The 24150-nt window shown below is 36.1% G+C and overlaps 2 long non-coding RNA genes across 2 annotated transcripts in view; one reads left to right on the plus strand and one right to left on the minus strand.

The window, feature by feature from the left end:
* On the minus strand, positions 1-6899 carry LOC147838362 (uncharacterized). The gene is made up of 3 exons (XR_015521685.1): positions 6765-6899; positions 4998-5145; positions 1-4378 (listed from the first exon to the last, which is right to left on the minus strand). It is a non-coding gene; the product is annotated as an uncharacterized LOC147838362 (long non-coding RNA).
* The window catches only part of LOC147838363 (uncharacterized), a 24220-nt gene continuing 6492 nt past the window's right edge, over positions 6423-24150 (plus strand). Inside the window, exon 1 of the long non-coding RNA XR_015521615.1 lies at positions 6423-7148. This is a non-coding gene — a long non-coding RNA (uncharacterized LOC147838363). The remainder of the gene's footprint in view (positions 7149-24150) is intronic.

Below are 24150 nucleotides of genomic sequence, written 5' to 3' on the forward strand. Positions count from 1 at the left end.
AATTCAATTCATGTTTATTTATACAGCGCTTTCAACATAGAAGTTCTAGTAAATTGAAATTGAGTTTTCAGAGCTGAAGTTCAGTTCAGTGTGGTTTAAATTTCACTGCTGAAAAACAAACCAAGCAAGCCACTGGCGACAGAGGAACAAACGTCACCAATTGACGAAAGTGAAGGAAAAAAAAAAACTAGAGAGAAACCAGGCACAGTTGTACATGACCATTTCTCCTCTGGCAAAACGTCTTGGCTGCGTCTGAAACCGCCTACTACTCAGTAGGTACTGCATTTGAATTTAAACGTACTACTCGGCCGTTAGAAAAGTACGCTCTATACTGTATGAACGTAAAAAGTATGAATGGAATTTGGACATACTACATCTGCCATTTTGTCATGGTCACGTGACCTACCTACGTACTACTCGGCCGTTAGAAAAGTACGCTCTATACTGTATGAACGTAAAAAGTATGAATGGAATTCGGACATACTACATCTGCCATTTTGTCATGATCACGTGACCTACCTACGTCAATTCGCCATGCTTTACTCCCATTCATGAATTTGCTCGTGGGGCATCATGGGATACCGCAGCATGCATGGGATGCGCACTCTAGAATCTCGCCGGAAGTAGTAAGTCATCCGGGTACTTCTCGCATACTGATTTTCGAATTCTATGAATTCGGACATACTACTTGGCTCGCATACTGATTTTAGCGTACTATATAGTGTGGAAGTTTGCGGTTTCGGACGCAGCCCTTGTGCAGAGCTCCAGCCTTGGCACCTGAGGCTGAAATACACTGGACGTCTATCGTGGATGCTAAACCTAATATGTTCCGAACGAATTACAAATACTCACACAATCTCTCACAGTGCATTATGGTGTATTCTAGCCATTTTTTTGTTATTGTGGTGCATTGTGGGATTGATTGAGTGCACTTCAGAATGTCCACTACAGTTTTGGACACCACTACAAATGGCTGCACCTTTAAATAGTGCACTATTTAAGGGTATAGTTGCAGTTTTGGATACAGCCTGGCTGTGTGCAGGCCTCATTGAATGGATTAGCGCGCCACCTGTCCTCTCGGTCCAGGATGGGACTTTGATGTGAGCGCAGGAGTGGCTGCCAGATGTGGAGGCCCATCTGTGGTCAGGAGCCTCCAGTGCGGGCAGTCTTTTAGGATTTCATGCTCATCTGCTCAATAGGATGCTGGTTGCCACAGATGTGACCGTTCTGTATCAGGCTCTCAGATAAATCACCTCATATGTATAAATTATAATATATGATTAGAAGACATGAAGGTATGATGAAGGAAATTATATACATATTTTTTAGCAGCAGTGCCATTAAAGTACTATTTCTGGTTTATAAAAGATGGTAAAAGAACATTTTTTATTGTGTGAGGAATCTTTTAATAATTTAAATCAAAGGATTTCAATCTTTAATATGATATAGATATAATTATCCTCAAGCGAGGCAGTGGCGCAGTGGGTAGTGCTGTCGCCTCACAGCAAGAAGGTCGCTGGTTCTAACCTCGTCTCAGTTGGCATTTCTGTGTGGAGTTTGCATGTTCTCCCTGCCTGTGCGTGGGTTTCCTCTGGGTGCTCCGGTTTCCCTCACAGTCCAAAGACATGTGGTACAGGTGAATTGGGTAGGCTAAATTGTCCGTAGTGTGTGTGCGGATGTTTCCCAGAGATGGGTTGTGGCTGGAAGGGCATCCGCTGTGTAAAAAACTTTCCGGATAAGTTGGTGGTTCATTCCGCTGTGGTGACCCCTGATTAATAAAGGGACTAAGCTGACATGAAAATGAATGATGAATGAATAATTATCCTCATATATGAGGGACCACCATTCAAAAATAGTTTCTTGTGAATTATTAATAATAAAGGATAACGGAGGTGGCAATAAGTGGTTCGATTTATTTACAATAAAGATAAAAAAAAAGTTTAATCACCCAAAGTATATTTACAAATGTGTACATAAAATGCAGAATAAGCAAACAAATCAATTAAAACAAACCTGATAGAGGGAAGGAAAATAAGCAGTGCCAAATCAAAGGAAATAACAGATTAAACACCCGCTAACCAATCCCTCCCCACCTCTAAAAAACTAAAGAGAAATCTGAAAAATACCATCTTCGCCATCACACGCCCCTTTCTGAACTACACTCACTGGAAAAAACATAGCACCCGGGTCTGACGTATTGGATTAACAGAGAATCAATTGCTCAGTAGAGTTGTCAATTGTCAGGTTGTTGTTCAGGTTATGTTTTAGTTATGTTCTGGCTATGATCTGGTTATGTTCAGGTTAAGTTCTGGTTATGCCGTGCTTATGTTAAGGTTATGGTTTAGTTATGTTCTGGCTTTTATCTGGTTATGTTCAGGTTATGTTCAGGTTAAGTTCTGGTTATGCCGTGCTTATGTTTAGGTTATGGTTTAGTTATGTTCTGGCTATGATCTGGTTATGTTCAGGTTATGTTCAGGTTAAGTTCTGGTTATGTTGTGCTTATGTTTAGATTATGGTTTAGTTATGTTCTGGCTATGATCTAGTTATGTTCTGCTTATGATCAGGTTATGTTCTGCTTATGTTCAGGTTAAGTTCTGGTTATGTTGTGCTTATGTTTAGGTTATGGTTTAGTTATGTTCTGGCTATGATCTGGTTATGTTCTGCTTATGATCAGGTTATGTTCTGCTTATGTTCAGGTTAAGTTCTGGTTATGTTGTGCTTATGTTTAGGTTATGGTTTAGTTATGTTCTGGTTATGATTAAGTTATGTTCTGTAAATCAAAATGTAAGTCACGTGACGTACTTCACTTTCACTTCACTTCCTTTTTAGTAGATTTAGTAGGCAGATTTAGCAAGGACGTTCTGAATAGATGTAAAAAAAAAAAAAAAAAAACTTAAAGCAAACCAAAGAACAGGACAGGCACACAAATGTCACACAGAAAGACAGAGCAGAGACTTTGAGAGACTGCCAAGAGAGACTGTGACAATCAGAATGATTATTAGTTCACTATAGTTAATAATACAGTATGCTTTAGCAGTCATTACCCGTGTTGTAAATACTACACCACAACACATTCATTCATTTTCTTTTCAGCTTAGTCCCTTTAATAATCAGAGGTCGCCACAGAGGAATGAACCGCCAACTTATCCAGCATGTTTTACGCAGCGAATGCCCTTCCAGCCTCAACCCAACACTGGGAAACACCCATACACACTAAGTCACACAGATACATTCATTTCTTTTTGGCTTAGTCCCTTTATTAATCAGGGGTCACCACAGCGGATGAATCGCCAACATCATGATTCACACAGCGGATGCCCTTCCAGCTGCAATCCATCTCTGGGAAACATCCATACACACTCATTCACACATACACTACGGCAAATTTAGTTTATTAAATATGCCTACAGCACATGTGAGGGAAACCGGAGCACCCGGAGGAAACTCACATGAACACAGGGAAAACTTGGAACTCCACACAGAAATACGAACTGACCCAGCCTGGGCTCAAACCAATGACCCTCTTGCTGTGAGGGGATTGTTCTACCCACTGTGATGCCCACATTCATTATAGTATAGCATGTTCAAATGCACTACACCATTTACTTTAAAGAACTACAGTATGTGAGCTTGAAAAAGTAAGTGATCTTGAAAGTCTTGAATATGTCCACAATCCTCAGCATCACAGCTTTGTTCTTATTAAGCTGGGCGAGAATATAGTTTTTTAACATTTGAAAAAATATTTTAAAATCTAACCCATACAGCCAATGCATACAGCTGTTGTGGTTCTGTAGACACAGATTTCTGGGAATCAGTTTATTTTATTTGGCAACAATTCTGTCTTTTCGCCACATGGTGGAGCCTTACAAATTCATGCAGTCCTATAGAAATGACTAGCAATGCGCAATGAATTTCATTGTATGTTCCAACTCATTTCAAGAGTTACCACCAGGTCACATCTTGCAAGCAACTTGCATCATTCAGAATTCCTCACGGTCTGTGCCATGGGAAAGTCTGTCATACTTTTACACAAGAGAAAGACTTTTTTTCCCTTGTTTAGTCTGTTGTGACGGTCAGCTTCATGAACAGAGGGATTCTTCTTGGCACACAGGAGTGGGCTGAAGCTCTGGGCATCTGCCACATACCACCAAGGCCTCCGATGTGTGTTTGTGTTAGCATGTGTGTGTGTGTGTGAGTATGTGTGTGGGCGTCTCTTCCGAGCAGAGCAACGGTCTGGCATGGCATCCGAACAACCACTGCCCACTCGGACCAAAACAAGCCACACTTCTTCACTACGCTGGCACACAGGCCGGCAAAACAAACAAACCAAGGGGAGTAAATTTCCTTCATGTCTCTGAAAGTTGCTTTCACACACAATCTGAAAGAAATGTTGGAAAAAGAGGTTATCTCAGGTTTGAAAACTACTAATTTGTATTTGTATGTTCTGATGGTTACTAGTAAACTAAATCCTGTGGTTATAGTTATCAAAATGAATGTTGAAATGGCAACAAATCAACTTTAAATCACTCCATGGTATTATTTTCACCAACATACCTAGGATTTACTGCTGGAGGAAAGATGGGACTGTTTACATTTTTATACATTACTAACATCTGATATGTATTTGTAAGCTCTTCTTTGAATTACTTTAAAAAGTATGAGATTCTGACGGTATGATAACCTTGGATAAAAATTCCCCGGTTTTACGGTATTGTGATTACTGCTCTAAAATAAGGTATTTTTAATTGTCTGGATAAAAAACTAAAACCTTTTTCCCTTTTAAACCACAATATATTTTATTTTGATAAACATTTAAAATATTTTGGAGCAGTAAACATGTCAGGCTAAATAATTCAAATGAATCATTGACTTCTGCTGTCTTCATTAGTTTCAAAAACAGATTTTTTTTACAATTGAAAACGGCATCTTTGGATTTAATTTCTGCTAGAGATACTGTTGTTATAAAAAAAAAGTTTTAAAAAGTATCTTGCACATACCTTAGGAACGTTATAGCAGAAAATGTTGACGGTTTTAAAACCTTGACTTTTCCAAACCGTGGTATACCTTAAAACGATTATAGTCCCATGCCTAAGTACAATCGGTGTTGACAATACGCAAAAGTAAATTCTCTTGTTCGGTCTTCCCCTGAAACACATTTAAGCAATAAAACATAATGTAATAATTCCAAAAAATTTTTACTATAAAAACGAAACATTGTTTGCACACATTCTGAAAAGTTTTCAGGAAAACTGTACTCTATTATGGGATAGTGTAGCCTTAAAACAAATAATCTACTTTATTTAATAATCCTTATGTATTTATGTATTTCCCAATTGTTGTTTAACGGAGCAAGGAAGTTTTCACAGTATGTTTGATTTTTTTTTTCTTCTGGAGAAAGTCTTCTTTGTTTTATTTCGGCAAGAATAAAAGCATTTTTGAATTTTTTAAAAACTATTTAAGGTAAAAATTGCTAGCCCCTTTAAGCTATATTTTTTCGATAGTCTACAGAACAAACTATCATTATACAATGACTCGCCTAATTACCCTAACCTGCCTAGTTAACCTAATTAACTTAGTTAAGCCTTAAAATGTCACTTTAAGCTGTATAGAAGTGTCTTGAATAATATCTAATAAAATATTATTTACAGTCATCATGGCAAAGATAAAATAAATCAGTTATTAGAAATGAGTTATTAAAACTAGTATGTGTAGAAATGTGTTGAAAAAAAATCTTTCTGTTAAACAGAATTTGGGGACAACTAAACAGGGGGGTTAATAATTCTGACTTCAGCTGTATTTGAAACTGGAATTTGAGGGAAAAACGGAAAATAATGTTAAAGTTGATCAAATTAAGCTCTAACCAATGCACGCTACTAATTACAACTGAGAACACTAATTAGTAGTTTGTTTTTTAACACCTTTATTATTTCAGAAAAATGTAATACATACTGTATAACCAGATAAACCAATCAAAGAACACCCATTCCATCCCGACAGAGCCATAAAAAGTATGTATTCACAAGCAAAAAAAAAAAAAAAAAAAACATAAACAAATAAATGGAAAAATATCTAAAATAAAAATAAAAAGGGCATAATAATGAAAAGGGCTAATTAGTAGTATTAATTAAAAATAAGTTTTAATTTGTTTACATTAGGAAATTTACAAAGTATCTTCAATTGAATGTGCTCTTTACTTAATATTGTAATGGTTTATGGCATAAAAAGAAATCAAAGATTTTGAGGCATTATGTATTTTTTGGCTATGGCCAAAACAAAAAGTTTTTTGACACCTTTAAAATAGATTTACGTTGTTAAGGTTTTCTTTTCCACGTCACACATTAAAAATACACAACATAGAACAACATATAAATGAATAACCGATGACAGAATTTTCATTTTGGGTAAACTTTTCCTTTAAGGAATAAAACAGTCAGGAGGTTGAAAAGAGGGGGGCAAGGAGGTGAGAGAGAGAGAGTGAGTTAGAGTGAAAGAGAGATAGCATTAAAGCACTAAAAGCTTTTCTCGTCCGGCTAAAGGCTAATGTTATTGCCATAGCGAAGAAATCTCTGGAGCTGGAGAAAAACGCACTGAGGTGAATCATAAATGCACTGTGAGGATCCTCTGGGACAATAATTAGACAACTCTCGGTCTCCATCCAGCTTTTTTTCCCTCTCTCTGATGATGGAGTGACAGCGTTCGTGTGGTCTGGGAACTAATTCATCAGGTTTTACAGCAAATTTTAGCTGTTAATTGGACATCCTTACCTCAGCTCGGCTGCGCGCGAATCGGTAGTCCTACGGCAACGGTTATTCTCATGAATATTAATTAGACCGCGATGATGTAGCAGACCGCCTTCCTATAGCAAACGAGTATTTAAGAAACATTACTTAAATTATTCTGACGTCGTTCGCTCACTTTCCTATATAAAAGTCTTGACCTTTAAATATTAATCGCGTTTTTCTGACGTCGCTTGGTATTCGTCGAAAGGCTAATATATGGATCATGAATACTAAGAGAAACACCTTCTCCATAGTAGGATTGGCAAATGGACGTCCGACTTCGATGTGAAATGACATGATCTGGAGAGGTTCACTTCACTTCCAACATCCTCATGTGAACTTTACTGCCACAATGCGTAATTTAGTCTGGTGAGTGACATTTTATCTGTATATTACATGATAAATTACTTGTTTTGCATGTAAAGTTGTTGACAGTCTGCATGTTGTAATATAACTTAATCTTATCTATCTATCTATCTATCTATCTATCTATCTATCTATCTATCTATCTATCTATCTATCTATCTATCTATCTATCTATCTATCTATCTATCTATCTATATATCTATCTATCTATCTATCTATCTACACTGAAAAAATGATGTCTGCAAAACTGTTGCAAACAATTTATTTGTGTTGATTTTAAACAAACAAATTAAAAAAAATTCTACTTAATTTGTTTAAATTCAGTCCAAATAAATTGTTTACAGCCACTTAACGTAAAAAAAAATTGAGTAAATCCAAGGAATCATCTCTTAATTTTTTTTCAGTGTATCTATCTACTGATATGTTATTAATTTTGTAAGGTTTTCATTTTGAGTGTAGAGACTTGGATTTCAGAGTAATTTATAAAAAGATCTCTGTTGTAAAGTGAGTTTAAACTCATTAAACATACTCCAGATCAAAACAATTAGCTTTTTCCTTTGTCAGACATTCATGGTAATACTTAGCAGTGTTATTGAATAGTTTCTGTGTTAAATTGTTTTGAAGATGCATCGGCAAGCAACTGATAAATATTTAAATGCGTCCGAGAGTGTGCTGCAACCCATTTGGAAAGTTTGGAAGCTGTGAAAGGAAATTTTATGCATCCTTTCAAACTCGGTCCATCATGAATGGGATGCGGTTGGAAGGATTGAATTAGGCGGCCAGACAAGTTCAAACCACGGCATGAAACTGACTTTGATAGGCTAGACTGCTGCATTTTTACTTTACAAGCATGCCATAAACAGACCTTCTGGAAATTTCTGCTGTGGTTGATGAAGTACAAGCTCACACACGTGGAGACGCTGGCCTATAATGCATTGGCTTCGGGTTTGACGTTTTTAGTGCCGCGGACACCTTGTGAGACAGCAAGTCTCCACTAAATCTTTCATTTGAACCTCCGTGCTAGATTAATTCGTTTTATGTGCCCACTATTGAAAAAATATTGCACACTTATTACAAAACGTCCCATTGAAGTGGTAGAAAGGCCATGCTGTGAAGTTGAATGTGACTTGAAAATGAGTGACTGCAATCTGTCGATCAGAAATAGAAGCGGATATTTGTGTTCACAGGTCAGTATACTTATGAAACAAAACTGGCAATGAGAAAATACATCAAACTAAATAAATTTCAGGCGTCTTTTGGGGTTGAAATGAATGGATTTTCCCACTGAGAAGGTCACTTTACGTCCATGTCCATGTTTTGAGTTAAATAGTGTTTACCCTACAATAATTTGAGTCTGCGGCCTTTCATGAGGATGAAATATTAGTAGATTGGTTGGCGGATATGGTGAAATGCTTCCATGTGCGATTTATAGACGCAGTGCAGTGTTACGGACGAAAATATGTTTCACGTTAGCTTAAAAATAGAAGAGATAATGTGATCCAAATATCTGAGCAAGTGAAAACATGGGGTCAGACTTTATGGTCCTTATTTAAACTCTAGCTTTTTTAGTGTACGTTCTAGATATTAGTGTTGTCATGATTGCTGGTTTTAAGTTAAAATTTCGGACTGTTAGTATTAGCATTTTTCATTTTTTTAAATCATCATTAAACGTTTTATTGATTATTGCGATTTTGATAACTCGCGGTAAATGCTGTAACAATACTATTAGCTGATCATGAAAGGCTGTAATGTAAATTATGTTATATAGACAGTTAATTATATTATATTTTTATCAAATCCCACAACAATTGGTTAGCTTTTATAAAGCAGCTTCTTTCAATATTGGGGAAAAAAACAAATACAGTATGGATCCTTGTGAAGCAGATTTCCAAGTGCAGGTTAAACAAGTAATACCCCCCTGCAGGCACAGGACATCAACATGACGTCATATTGATGTTTTACCCCAAAATCGTAGGGTATATTGGATTTACTTTGGAAATGAAAATCGAGTTGACGTCAGAACCCAAAATCAGGCCGACGTCAATGTCCAACCTAAAATCAACCTAAAATCAACCAAATGTCTACGCCTAATCATGTTACACCTTGACGTTCTGTGAACGTTACCACTATGACTTCTATCAGACGTTGGATTTTGGTCACTTTCCAACACAACCTAAAATCAACCAAATGTCAACGTAATTTTGACGTCGTTATTGGACGTCAAAATAACATTGTCCTTAGACACTGGCAAGACATTGAATTTTGGTCACCTGACGTCATAATCTAATAATAACGTCTCATGATGTTGTGTGCCTGCTGGGCTTGAATAAGTAAATCAAATGTACCTAAAAACACATACAACAAAATGTACATTAAATAATACAAACACAAGCAAACAAATTCAAAATGCAAATACTGTATATCAAACTTGATGGAATAAGTGTGTGTGCTATATTTTTGCATCACTTTAACAAATCTGTGATGACATTGATATCTTTAATGATTTTTGTCACTATAAAATTGATATACCTTTTAATAATGCTACATTTCTACTAGATATGTTAGTTATTTGTGATTTACATCAAACCCACAATATGGTAGGACACACAATTTAACTAAACCCTGTGGACGTGTTAGAATCTGACATTTCTACCGCAGGTCATTTACTCTCGTCTCCCAAACTTGAGGCCATGCAGCCATTATCCAATCAGTCTCAGAGATTTTGTCTGACCTTTTCCCAGATGGCTGCTCGCCGGAGCAGAACCAGTCCGGCCATGAGCTGTTTGGCGCGGTCAATCTTTGGAGAATCGATTTAAAGGAATAGTGGATCCAAAATGCAAGACAGTTTATTATTGTGTTGCTCTAAATCTGTATTTTGCTGGGCTTTTCTTTACTGTGGAAAAATAATGTTTTTTTAAGGAGGCTTTTTATACAATGATTGTTTATATTGAACAAGCTAATGAAACCAATGTAAATAAATCTTATATGTTTCTGTATGCACAATGGTATTAAGCGAATTACCTGTAGCTAAAATATAATGCAGTTTTTAGTCTAGATGTGATTAAATAAGTGATATTTTAGTTATTTTAAAAGGTATTTTACTTATTTTTATTAATATGTTTCTTAATATATATATTTGTTAAAATGTTTCTTAATATATATATATATATATATATATATATATATATATATATATGGTTTTGGTAAATTCATTTGGTTTTATCGATCTTTGGTTATAATATATATATATATATATATATATATATATATATATATATATATATATATATATTAAGCAACTTACAAATGAGGATTAAAGAAGCACAATATATTCACATATAGGCATACCATGACCTTTTGAAATGTATTTGGCAATGAGAAGCTATAATCTGCAGCAAATTCCTGTATTTCAAAAGCAGATCTCACAGAAGTAAACCCACAGGTTTCTGTTTTCCTCTTTTCACTTGTTTTTATACCGTTCATAATGCAGAATATCCAATTGTGATTAAGTACAGGAGGAATCGAGTACTAGGTGTTAACATGCATTTTCCTGGGCGGGAAGAATTTGGCAGGACTGTGTTTTTTTCACAGTGAACTGACACATACCCCTTAATCCCTTTAGCAATTTCCTGGAGAAAGTCGGACATTTGCTGCCTCTTGCTACACCATAAACACAGTGTACACACACACACCAGCGCTATTGCATTAGCTTAAAGTACTTTGAAGAAGTTGCACGTACATGATGTAGTGATGGATGTGCAGTACGTTGCTGAGGTAATATATCATGTAAAATTATAGGCATGCACAAATAGCAGGACTGAAGGGAATTGTGATCTATTGTTATGATTTTCAGGCCTTGAAAAGGAATTTCAGTTCAAAAGCTTGTGGTCTAATTTGTTAAGTAAGGGATAAAATACATCCAGGTGGTTGTTATCATAGAATAAAACCTGACAGGTTCATCGGTAAGACTAAAGGGCTTTATTCTGTGAAAACAACCTCCTGGATGTGCTTTATCCTGTGCATTACATGGCTAATTGCCACAAAACATGAATATTAGAAACAAGTCATTGTTCTTGAGCCTAAGTAGTTTAAAAATAATTTAATTAAATGCAAATCTGACAGAAAGGAAACAGCTGATGGGAGTATACACTAACCTGCAAATTATTTAGTCGCAAGATGGCACCAAACTGTCAAAAACGCAGAGCTGGCAGAAACGAAACTGGATAAGCCGGTTTTATCTAGAGGTTGTTAACTGGGAATAACATAGGTCGAAGGTTGAGACTGACCAATCAGAATCGAGAATTCCAGACTTGTAATAAATGTTTGTATAGTCACACCAAGGCTACTTTTATTTGATCAAAATACCACAATACAGCAATATTGTGTAATATTTAAAAATTGTTTTTCTTTATTATGGTTGTGTAATTAATCGAAATTCAATTTTAATTTCAATTTCAATAATTGAGATAAAACAATTGTTACATCATATCTCGCCCTCTTTCCAGCACATGCACATTTCCATGCGCATTTGTTGGTGAGTTGTTAGTCCAATTTAACATGAAAATAAGTAAAATTGTGTAATTGACGCATAAGACGTGCTTGACTTGTTAAAGCATGTTAGATTTATACATGTTCTTAAAGATGTGTTTGTTATGTATTAAATGAACAAAGAGTTGAGAATGAAAATGCGTGTGTAACACTATATTAGACCCGTGCAGATCTTAAAATGACAGTGCACTGACTGTGTTTATCAGTATTAATCAAACAGCAAAGGACAAAAATCACTCACTGCTCTTTATTAAGAAAGCTACTTTCCACTAAGCCCCAACAAAACTAGCGTTGTCCAATTCTCTTAATTCCCTAGATCAGTTTAGTAAATTGTTTGTATTTTTACAGCATTTGTCACGTTAGGCGTGATCAAAACAATAACAAAAACAGGAACAAAAGATAGCGAATTCAAGTGCAGATTTTAATATATTAAAGTCCAAAAACAGTGAACAAAAATCCAAAATATCAAAGTGCAAAGTAACAAATAAACAACAAAACAAGAAACTAAGACAGATAAACATGAACTAGACTATAGCAAGTTACAAGGCAAGATCAGGGACAACAACTAGGAAAAACAGACTTACTGGGTACAAGAAAGACAAACGACACGATGACAAACAGTGGTTGAATGACTGAATATATAGTCCTGGTAATCACGGAGAAAGAAGACAGCTGTGGTTGTAAATCAGTGTAGATGACAGACCGGGTGTGTGCGCGAAAGAATGAAAATGTAGTCTTTCCTGGGTCTTTCCTCAGTAGGCACTACAGCGCCCTCGGGTGGTCACTGACGGATGTGACAACATTGTTGTATAAAAAGTGGCAGAAAATGACAAAATATTCACAAAAGCTACTGAATCTTAGACAAAACTCCAAACTTTGCTAAATTAGGTCAGCAAATGTCATATAATTCTAGAGAAGCACGCAAATAAAATAAAATCATTAGTAACCACAGGCGGCACTATAACTGTTAAGATAGAAATTACTACCAGGGCAAATGACTATATGTAAAATGGCTAAAAAGTGGACTTTTTATTGCTGATTTAGACAGTGATAGGCTTAGTAATGAATATTTAAAACCATATTCCAAAAAGTCCTTTTGTAAAAAGAAAAAACTATTTTGAACTATTTTAAAAAAGGTGGCTCAGTGGTTAGCACTGTCGCCTTACAGCAAGAAGGTTGCAGGTTTGAATCCCGGCTGGGCCAAATGGCATTTCAGTGTGGAGTTTGCATGTTCTCCCCATGTTCCTGTTTCCTATGGGTTTCCCACACAGTCCAAATATAGGTAAACTGGGTAAACAAAATTTGCCGTAGCATGTAAATATGAGAGTATGGGTGTTTTCTAGTAATGGGTTGTGTCTGGAAAGGCATCTGCTGCGCAAAACATATGCCAGAATAGTTGGTGGTTCGTTCCGCTGAAGGAAAATTAAGGAATGAATGTTACTTGTACCTGCCATGCTAAACGGCATGTTTACTATACATTACTAGGATGCTGCCCTCTCTATCGTTGCATCTAATGTCACAAGGTTGGTTCTGTTCCCTCAGCTGAACAAATACAGTTTTCAGTGTCCTATTATTTTTTAGAAACAATTCTAAATGTAATAATAATAATAGTAATAATAATAATGTTCATTATTTATAATTTAATAATAACAAATTGATGAATTGTCATTTTTAAAAAATAATCACTTATAATAATACAAAAAAATTGCTGATTTATTGCTGAAAACAGATGTGCTGCTCATATTGATATGGAAAATTATTTTAGCTCAAGGTGAAAAATGATCAGAAATTTGAAGATGAATGCATCAAATCCATTAATCCAATTTAATGGACCAAAACAGAAAGTTAATTCTGATTTCGATTAATAATGCACAATAATCTTACAAAGCATGCTAATTTCTGTTGTTTATGACGACACTGTAGAATGTGATTATTTACTTTATTTAAAAAAGTCAGTAAACCTATTGTAACTTTTTATATTAGACACACATCTGATGCTTGTATTTGCAGCAGCTCCATGCCGACAACTTCCCGCATTGGGTTAAATTAGGCTGTTCAGTCTCCGTGTTCAGTCCTTTACTTCCACCGCATCTGTTCAGCTGAGGGAACAGAACCAACCCTGTGACGTCCAACACAACGATATAGAGGTCAGCGCCCTAGCAATGTATAGTAAAACATGCTGTTTTCTGCTAAATGCTTACATTAATCGAGTTTGTTTAATATATTTTCATTAAAGTAGAAATCAATTAGCAAAATTATGTAAACTTTACTGAGTGCTTCATTTCCCTTTTAACTTACTTTTATAATTATGCACAAATTTTAAGGCAATGGGTTTACTTACCTCTTAAGTAAAGTCGACTAATTGCTTTAAAAGCAACCGGTTTTCACATTTAATTTCTGTAATCTTTTTTTTTACAGTGTAGAAAGTATGTTTAATAACCATCAAAATCAATAACACCTGCAAAAACGTTGGTTTTTTAAATCTGAATTGAAATGTAAATATACAGCAATAAAATCACACCAAAGTCTAGCAAAATATATTGTTCTCCCTCACTTAAAAACGCAGACAGGAGCACAATGGCGCCATTATGACATCACTACGAGGGTGGCCCAGGAATGCAGTGAAAACAACAATAATACATCGCATTTTTCTCAAAACTAGCAGCCGTCATGGCTTTAAAATCCACTTTTCTGTCTCCATAGCAAATTGAATGGATCGTTCTGTTCTGATCGGCTCAATCAAAGGGACATTTTGGGCCACTTTTGCAGCTCTTTTCTACACGTTCACCCTCTAGTTTTCAGTTCAGAAGGGAGGAAAGGAAAAAAATGCTACCGTGCCCTTAAAATAGGATTCTGGGAACAAATTTGTCCAGTAGCCGATGGAGGCCATTGAAAACACAAGTGATGTTTTTTTTTTTTCCAAAGCGAGCGCTTTGAAACGCTGAACTTTGACTTGCTGGATCTGCTAACATCTGCTGTTTAATCTTGTTGGATTCTTCTCGGGGCCGTCGATGTCTATCAGCTAAACATGAAAAATTATATCTTGGAGCAGATTATTGCATTCCAGGTTTAAGAACGCTGTGTTTTATCAGACTCTGTTCCCCTCAGGATCGGGCTTTGGTGGAGCCGGTCGTCCTCGAAGAGTCCAATTAAGGGCCTAATATGCTGAATCGGGGAGCTTTAAAACACTGGCCGGCTTTAACCCCTTTGGTCCCACTTTTTTGTGACAATCACGTTCAACTTGAACGATCAGAAATCTTAAATGTTTTGGTGCACATGTTTAGGCTTGGTCTCATTTTAAAGAAGACATACTTAGTTGTTAAATTTCAAAAAGTCATCATTCGTTCATTTTCCTTCAGCTTAGTCGCTTATTTAAAAGGGGTCGTCACAGTGGAATGAACCACTAACTATTCCAGCGTATTTTTTATGCAGCGGATGCCTTTCCAGCTGCAACCCAGTACTAGGAAACCCCCATTCACACACAAACTCATACACTACAGCCAATTTACTTAATTCACTATAGCGCATGTGTTTGGACTGTTGGGAAACCGGAGCCCCTGGAGGAAAGCCACGCCAACAGGGAGAGAACATGCAAATTCCACACTAAAATGCCAACTGGGCCAGCCAGGACTGGAACCAGCAACCTTCTTGCTGTGAGGTGACATTGCTAACCACTGAGCCACCGTGCCGCCTTTAAAAAGTAAAACGAAACAAAAGTTATGTAACTTAAAGTTTATGAAAATATTGAAACATTAATTGTATATTTTATTATATTACATATATGTATTTTACAAAACCTGTTTTAGATCTCATTCACATTTTTGCTTCTTACTGCTGTGTTCACCTTTTGAGTTTCTTTAACTTTTGAGTTTACCCGCTTCATTCGCGCTCCAAATTCACTTCAGAGCAGACGCACATTCGCGATGAACCGCTGTCAGTGTGTGCAGGAGGATTTCCCCCCACACCCACCCCCCTGGACAATAACAACAGGTGCTACGTCATAATCATGCCCCCACAAGAGCAAGCTCCTGATTGGTTAACGCAGCGCGAATGTCCGCTGAAGTTCAGATTTTCCAACTTGAGCGGTTCAAACTCTCAATTTGCGTGTTTCGTGCAATTCGCGCGTATCGTGCCACAGGATGTCTATTCGCACCTTTGCATTGACTTAACATGTAAATCCCTCGCGCTTGATGCTTCTTCTGCATCTGGTGAACACAGCATAAGACACCAACAAAACACCACAAAACAGCGATATTGTGAAATATTACAAAAGGGCTGTGCAATTAATTGAAATTCAATTTCAGTTATCGTGATGGAACAATTATTGCATCATATCTCGCCCCCTTTCCTGAAATGTGCATTTATTCGTCTGCAAAGTCCAATTTAACGCGGAAAACAGGCATATCGTGTAAAGTTACTTTCATAGCAAAGGACGTTTTTGTGCAAACCAACAACTTACTCAGCCTCTGCACTTTTAATAATGTTAAATAGGTACTAATTTGATTATAACCTATTTTATTGTGAGTGCAGTGGGTGGTATTGAAATGTTTCTCTTATGTTGTGTCACGTCTAGAGCTTTTTGCTAGAATCTTGTAGCGTTGCGTATAGTTTGGACACGGCGTAAAGCACAAGGGAATCGGGATGCAACCACTGAGCTTCTGTTAACCGAAACTTGCAACGGTTGTCCCACTTTCAGATTTTTCTAAATGATCCATTGCTTTGGTTCTGACACTGATGAGTTGCGCTACATGTGAAATTTGATCATTTTCCTTCAGGTCAGTTCCTTTGTTCATCAGGGATCAACTTATCCAAATCTTTTATGTTTTACACGCATATGATGCACTTTCAGCTGCAATTTTTAACAGTGCATGGAAATTTTCACAGTATGTCTGATAATATTTTTTTTTCTGGAGAAAGTCTCATTTGTTTTATTTCAACTAGAATAAAAGCACTTTTTAATTTTTTAAACACCATTTTAAGGTCAATGTTATTAGCCTCTTTAAGCTAATTTTTGTTCAATAGTCCACAGAACAAACCATTGTTATACAATAACTTGCCTAATTACCCTAACCTGCCTAGTTAACCTAATTAACCTAGTTAAGCCTTTAAATGTCACTTTAAGCTGTATAGAAGTGTCTTGAAAAATATCTAGTCAAATATTATTTACTGTCATCATGGCAAAGATAAAATAAATCAGTTATTAGAGATGGGTTAGTTAAAACTATTATGATTAGAAATGTGTTGAAAAAAATCTGCTCTTCGTTAAACAGAAATTAAGGAAAAAAATTAACGGGGGTCTAATAATTCTGACTTCAACCGTATATGAACAATATTTTATAAATACTTTGACAATATTTGTACATCAAATTCTAAAGTGGTTTGGTTAGTATTTGATTTGAATTTAAGATTTTAAACAACTGCTGCGATGAATCAGGATGTGCGTTGGTGTATAGTTGGTGCTGCATCACAAACTGAGAATTTAGTTTTTTCTATGACATTTAATCCTTTTTTTTCCCAGACAGTTGTTTTCTGAAATTATAGAATGGATGTTTACTTTTGAGGTTTCAACAACGTTTTTGTGTGATTTTCGCGTAGCCTCCTTGTCACACATTAATAAATAACTGTTGTTCAGTAATAGGCATGGGATGATAATCGGTTGGAAAAGTCAAGGTTTTAAAATTGCCAACATTTTCTGCTTTACTGTTCGTAAGGTATGTGTAAGATTTTTTATTTACATTTTTTTCCAGCTTTTTAGGAAAACAGTATCGCCAGCAGAAAAAATATATATTCAAAGATGCTATTTTAAATTGTAAAGAAATCTGCGTTTTTGAAACTAACGAAGAGAGCAGCTTGACATATTTACTGCTCCATCATTTTTTTAATGTTTCTCTAAATAAAATATATTGTGTTCCAAAGGGGAAAAGTTAGTTTTTTCAAGGTTTTTCAGGTGTTGTTTATTGTAGCTTTTAAAACTTTGAGACATTCTGATTGTCTTTTAGTTTAATATTGTTTATGTTACATTGCAATTGTGAAAAATATTCTGTTTTAGTTTGATTTTCAGAAGACTTAGATAAGTATTTCCTTGTGATTGTCGAATGTCGATTAAATAAATGACACTAAAAAACGACTGTTTTTCATATAGCATTTAATAAAATAATCTAGAAGTTAAAGGTGTACAATAGTTACCCTCAAAATAAATAATAACTTTGATTTAGACCTCGGAATTCTAAAACTATTTTATTGAATACTAAAAAACAAAATTGCATTAAAAAATTAATTCATGTTGTACATAAATTTTGCTTATTATAGCTTTTAAAGCTTGTCTTTTTTAAAGAAAGGGTGTGCTAAAAATATATGTAACTAGAGTTTGCTTGTTTTGACACCTTATTTAAAATATGTGGCTATGAAATAACTGAACTTTGATTTAAATTGAGCAAGTAAAAAAATTCCACTGGCTATTACAGAAACTGATTAACGTTTTTCCCTGTGATAGTCTGAGATTTAATCGATAATGATCTTGAAAAGGTCTTAAATAATAAAAAATATATTTTAGAGCAGGGATCACAATTGTCACATAACCAGCGATCAGTCTCAAGAGATCGCTGGTTCTCACACGAACTCTCCGGACTACACATTCATACATGCACTTCTCCCAGACACGCACGCCTGCTCATTCATCTCGCTTGATTACACTCACCAGCTGAACCTTGTCAAAGACTGATAACACACCATACTTAAGCCATTCATGAACCCATCCAGTTAGCAGAGTCTTGTTCACTGTAAAGTAGCATTACAACGCGGTTTCCTTGTCTTGTTTTCCTGTATTTTGAACCTAGCCTTGTTTATTTAGTTATCCTTGTCTGCCGCCTGCCTTTCGACGTCTTGCTTGTTAAATTGACTACGATTCTGGATTGTCCTCACACACCTGTTTGCACCCGTATTGACCACTGCTTGCCTGACCGTGAATAAACCTGCATATTGGATCTTACCTTCTGTTGTGAGTGTTACTCCTCGCTGTTACAACAATACTGTGAAACCATTAAATTTTTATCCAAGGGTATCATATACCGTCAGAATCTTATACCGGCCCATGCCTATTCAGTAATGTATATCAAAATCAATATCACATCTATCGGTCACCAGATAAGGAAACCATGTTAAACTTTCAAATAATTAGTGGTGGGCAAAGCGAGGCTTCGTGAAACACTGAAACTATCGAAGCAAATGTGTCGAAGCTTCGAAACGTTTCGAAACACCACTCTACGGTGACACCTAGTGGTCATTTTTTTGTATTTCACTGAAACAGCTTCAGCAAAGAACAGTTGAGCAAATTGAGGTATCAAACCCCACTTTGTAGCCTTGAATCATCAAATGGTTTAGTTGAGCGGTTAGAGTTTGTGACTACCATGCGGGAATAATGGGTTCGAATCCAGACTGACCCAATTGTTTTGAAATGCTTTAATACCAGTTGGTAATGCTTTGTTATTGTATCGTTTTGTTTCAACATTGCTCTGACATACGAATAAACACCTTGTAAATAAATTTGTATTGTTTTGTTCATAAAACAGGGTTGTTGCTAGATCAGATACAGTTGTGGCAAGAAGTTAACAATAATTATTTATATTATTAATTAAATTTCCTATTGTATTTTATTAACGTCTATCCAAAACCTAAACCTATCACAGTACTGTAAAAATAATAATTATAGTTTTACAGTGTTACAAAAATGATGGTAAATTGATGGTGTATCCGCAGCTGTATCCTATCTACACCATAAAACAGTAACATGATTAAAATACATAAAATCATGATTTTGGAGTATTTGTACTAGTCAAGATTCGAACCCAAAATAAATTTGAAATACAGTACCATAGTGCACACGCACGGTCCACTAGGCCATACGAGACAGAGTTATAATATAGATCATGCCAGTCAAATGCTTATTCTCCGGGTCTTGAAACGCCTCTGAAATGATCGATGCTTTGAATCGCTTTTGTCACGTGACCAAGTGTTTCGAAACACTTTAGTCACGGGACTTGGGTGTTTCTGATCATGCTTCGGTGCAGTGTTTCGAAACACTTGCGCTTCGGGATCTCGACACTGTGTCGAAACTTCAGTTTCACGTCAGCCATCCCTACAAATAATATGGTAGCTTGTATGGTGATGGATTTTTGTCTATGACTCCTCCTGCGGAACAAAAACATTAGTAAAATATATATTCATAAGTCTTAGATCTTTCCAACCATATAAAATTTGTCATGATTAGATAAACTTAAGCTTAAACTTAAGTCCTGGCTGACGGCAACAGTTAAGGGGTTAAAGGAATCGCTCACCTAAAAAATGTATTCTCTCTCATTTTGTTTGGCCTTTTCTAGCCATTTTTAAGCAATAGATTTGACATATTTACACTCTTCTGAATGACAGCTTCTTGTAGTTGTCAAGCTGAATGTAGTTTAAATTATTTACTTTGGTTTAATTGTTGTATAATGTTTTTGTTTTGAGTGACAAGTATGGTTTGAAGTTATTAATTTAGTGAAGAAATGTAGATTAAGCAGGTGGAATGTACGCTGTAAAAAATTTATCAATAAGTCACAACAACATGTTTTTATAATGATTATAACGAAGAGTTAAATCTTATTAAAGTTAATCCAGTTTCTAACTTAGTTTTCTTGCTTTATAAGTTATTTCAATTTAATTTAATGACATTTTAGTTAAAATGACTCAATGTTAATTTTAATTGGCTTAAAAATTTAGGGCAATAATAATTTTTGCTTATTTAGTGTACTCATTCATTCATTCATTTTCTTGTCGGCTTAGTCCCTTTATTAATCCGGGGTCGCCACAGCAGAATGAACCGCCAACATCCAGTAGGTTTTTACGCAGCTTCCAGCCACAACTCATCTCTGGGAAACATCCACACACCCATACAATATGGACAATTTAGCCTACCCAATTCACCTGTACCGCATGTCTTTGGACTGTGGGGGAAACCGGAGCACCCGGAGGAAACCCACGCGAACTCAGGGAGAACAGGCAAACTCCTCACAGAAACGCCATCTGAGCCTAAGTTCGAACCAACAACCCAGCGGCCTTCTTGCTGTAAGGCGATAGCACTACCTACCGCGCCACTACGTTGCTTATTTAGTGTACTGTAATTCTATTTTAATAAATATATTAAGCCTTTTTAACGTTTTTTACAGTATTCTTTTTCATAAAATAAATGTCAGTTTTTCAGTTATGACAAAATGCTTCCATTAAGTTTATTTTCTTTTTTTTAAATCGCAGGTTTAAAGAGGAGATGCTTAAACAGATAATCGTAGAACTTTTCTAATGAAATGTTTTTATTCTGAGGCCAAAAAAGTGCTCCATGCTCAGTGCAAAGTTTAAATATGTTCAGTGTGCATGTCGTAGTTTTTTTAAAAATACGAAACACAACAGACTGCCAAATAAGAACAGGTTGGGTAGCCTTGTGTTTTCACTCAAACTGGGTCAATGTTAATTTACTAAAATTATGTCTTGAAGAGAGCCCAGGGGAGTTTATGCATCCCGGATTACCCATTGAATTCTGTTTTCAGTTATTGCCTTCAGGGCATCGTTTTAGAGTTCCTGTATGCAGCACAAACAGAATCAGAGATTCTTCTATTATGGTGGCCATTAGCTTATTAAATTAAAGTCCAGCATGGAGGGAAATGTATCTGAAAATTGATTTATAATGGTATGTTTTTTGGTAAAAATTGTTAATATCTACATGGAACTTGGCTTGTGCAATGGCACCTTGCTGCGATTTTTGTTTCCCTAACGGAATAAAAGAGTTGAGACACTGAGAAGGCTTTGGAAGAGATGTGTGAGCAACTAGTGCAACACACAGGAACAGTTTGAGTACGTAAATCTGACAAATGGCTGCAATACAACAACTAAACAGTGACTTTAGCAGTGAGAACCAGTGGAACAATTAGCTGTTGAATTGTTATTAAATAATGCCCACTCATTGTTATTAATCATTATTAAAACTGGCTCCCTAAGCAATCACTTCAATAGCAATTGGTGGGACCAACCAAAAGTGATACATTTTCACTTTATTTACTTTAGTTTCCAAATATATTAAGTTTGAATCTATGGTTTTCAAGTAGCTTACCCTGAGAGTGCTGATGATGTACAGTAGAGAGACTCGAACCCTCAGCTTTGACCAGGTTTGGATAAGCTGACGATTTCTCTTCTCCCATTCGGAATGAACACAGCTTTATTCTGATTGGCTGATGAGCATTCGAAGGTGTGCAGTTATTTTTAGATTAATGTGCAGATAAATTAGTTCTGGAAGGTTTTGAGGGCATTTCATCTCAATATTACTACTGAATGATTTCAGTTATTTCACAGCTGCAACGATCAAAAATCACCTAAAAATACAAAAGAAGACTTCGAAAGAAACTAGTCTAACACACAGGAGCAGTTTGAGGACAAAAACCTGACAAATGTCTGAAATACTACATCTCAACAGCTTTGAGAACTAGTGAAACAGTTAACTATCGAATTGCTATAAAATAATGCCCACTCATTGTCATTAATCGTTATTAAAACAGGTTTCCTTAACACTCACTATATCAACAATTGGTAAAACCATCCAAAAGCTTTTGGAACATCAAAAAAGCGACACATTTCACTTTATTTGCTATTATTTCCAAGTATCTTAAGTTTGAATCTACAATAGCTTCCCCTGAGAGTGCTGATGATGTACAGTAGAGAGGCTCGAACCCCCAGCTTTGACCTGGTTTGGATAAGCTGACGATTTCTCCTTCTCTCCCAATAGGGAACGAACACAGCTCTATTCTGATTGGCTGATGATCATTCTAAGGTGTGCGTTAATCACAGATAAAACCACAGATGAAGTAGTTCTGGCAGCTTTTGAGGGCATTACAACTCAATATCACTACGCTAAATGATTTTATTTAATTCACAGATACAACAGTCAAAAATCACTTAAAGATACAACAGAAGACTTCAGAAGAAACTAGTCTAACACACAGGAGCAGTTTGAGGACAAAAACCTGACAAATGTCTGAAATACTACATCTCAACAGCTTTGAGAATCAGTGAAACAGTTAACTATCAAATTATTATAAAATAATGCCCACTCATTGTCATTATTCATTATTAAAACAGGTTTCCTAAACACTCACTTCAACAGCAATTGGTGGAACCATCCAAAAGCTTTTGGAACATCAAAAAAGCGACACATTTTCACATTATTTGCTATTATTTCCAAGTATATTAAGTTTGAATCTACAGTAGCTTCCCCTGAGAGTGCTGATGATGTACAGTAGAGAGACTCCAACCCTCAGCTTTGACTTGGTTTGGATAAGCTGACGATTTCTCCTTCTCTCCCCACAGGGAACGAACACAGCTTTATTCTGATTGGCTGATGAGCATTCTAAGGTGTACAGTTGTTTTTAGATAAACGCACAGATAAACTAGTTCTGGCAGGTTTTGAGGGCATTACAACTTAATATCACTACGCTGAATGAGCTCAGTTATTTCACAGCTGCAACGGTCAAAAATCACTTAAAAATACAACAGAAGACTTCAGAAGAAACTAGTCTAACACACAGGAGCAGTTTGAGGACAAAAACCTGACAAATGTCTGAAATACTACATCTCAACAGCTTTGATAATCAGTGAAACAGTTAACTATAGAATTATTATAAAATAATGGCCACTCATTGTCATTATTCATTATTAAAACAGGTTTCCTAAACACTCACTTCAACAGCAATTGGTGGAACCATCCAAAAGCTTTTGGAACATCAAAAAACCGACACATTTTCACTTTATTTGCTATTATTTTCAAGTATCTTAAGTTTGAATCTACAGTAGCTTCCCCTGAGAGTGCTGATGATGTACAGTAGAGAGACTCCAACCCTCAGCTTTGACTTGGTTTGGATAAGCTGACGATTTCTCCTTCTCTCCACATAGGGAACGAACACAGCTTTATTCTGATTGGCTGATGAGCATTCTAAGGTGTACAGCTGTTTTTTAGATAAACGCACAGATAAAGTAGTTCTGGCAGGTTTTGAGGGTATTACAACTTAATATCACTACGCTGAATGAGCTCAGTTATTTCACAGATACAACAGTCAAAAATCACTTAAAAATACAACAGAAGACTTCGAAAGAAACTAGTCTAATACCGTGTTCACACCAGATGCGGAACGCGCGGATAAATCGCGCTATTCGTGCGTAAATTGCCGCGTGAACATTTGAGTTTACTCGATTCATTCATGCGCCAAACCCTGCTTCATTCGCCCGTCAAATTTGTTTCAATCGCGTGTCAAATTCACTTTAAAACAGACGCGGATTCGCGTGATGGGCAGGGCTTCTGTCTGCCCGGTGACTCTAGCTTCATAGCTAAATGGCTAACATGGATTTTATTAAGAAAATAACAGTCTTAATGTGCTTTATGGAG

This window comes from Danio rerio, chromosome 22 (genome assembly GCF_052040795.2).
Source record: "Danio rerio strain M-AB ecotype USA chromosome 22, GRCz13ab, whole genome shotgun sequence".
NCBI classification, from domain to species: domain Eukaryota; kingdom Metazoa; phylum Chordata; class Actinopteri; order Cypriniformes; family Danionidae; genus Danio; species Danio rerio.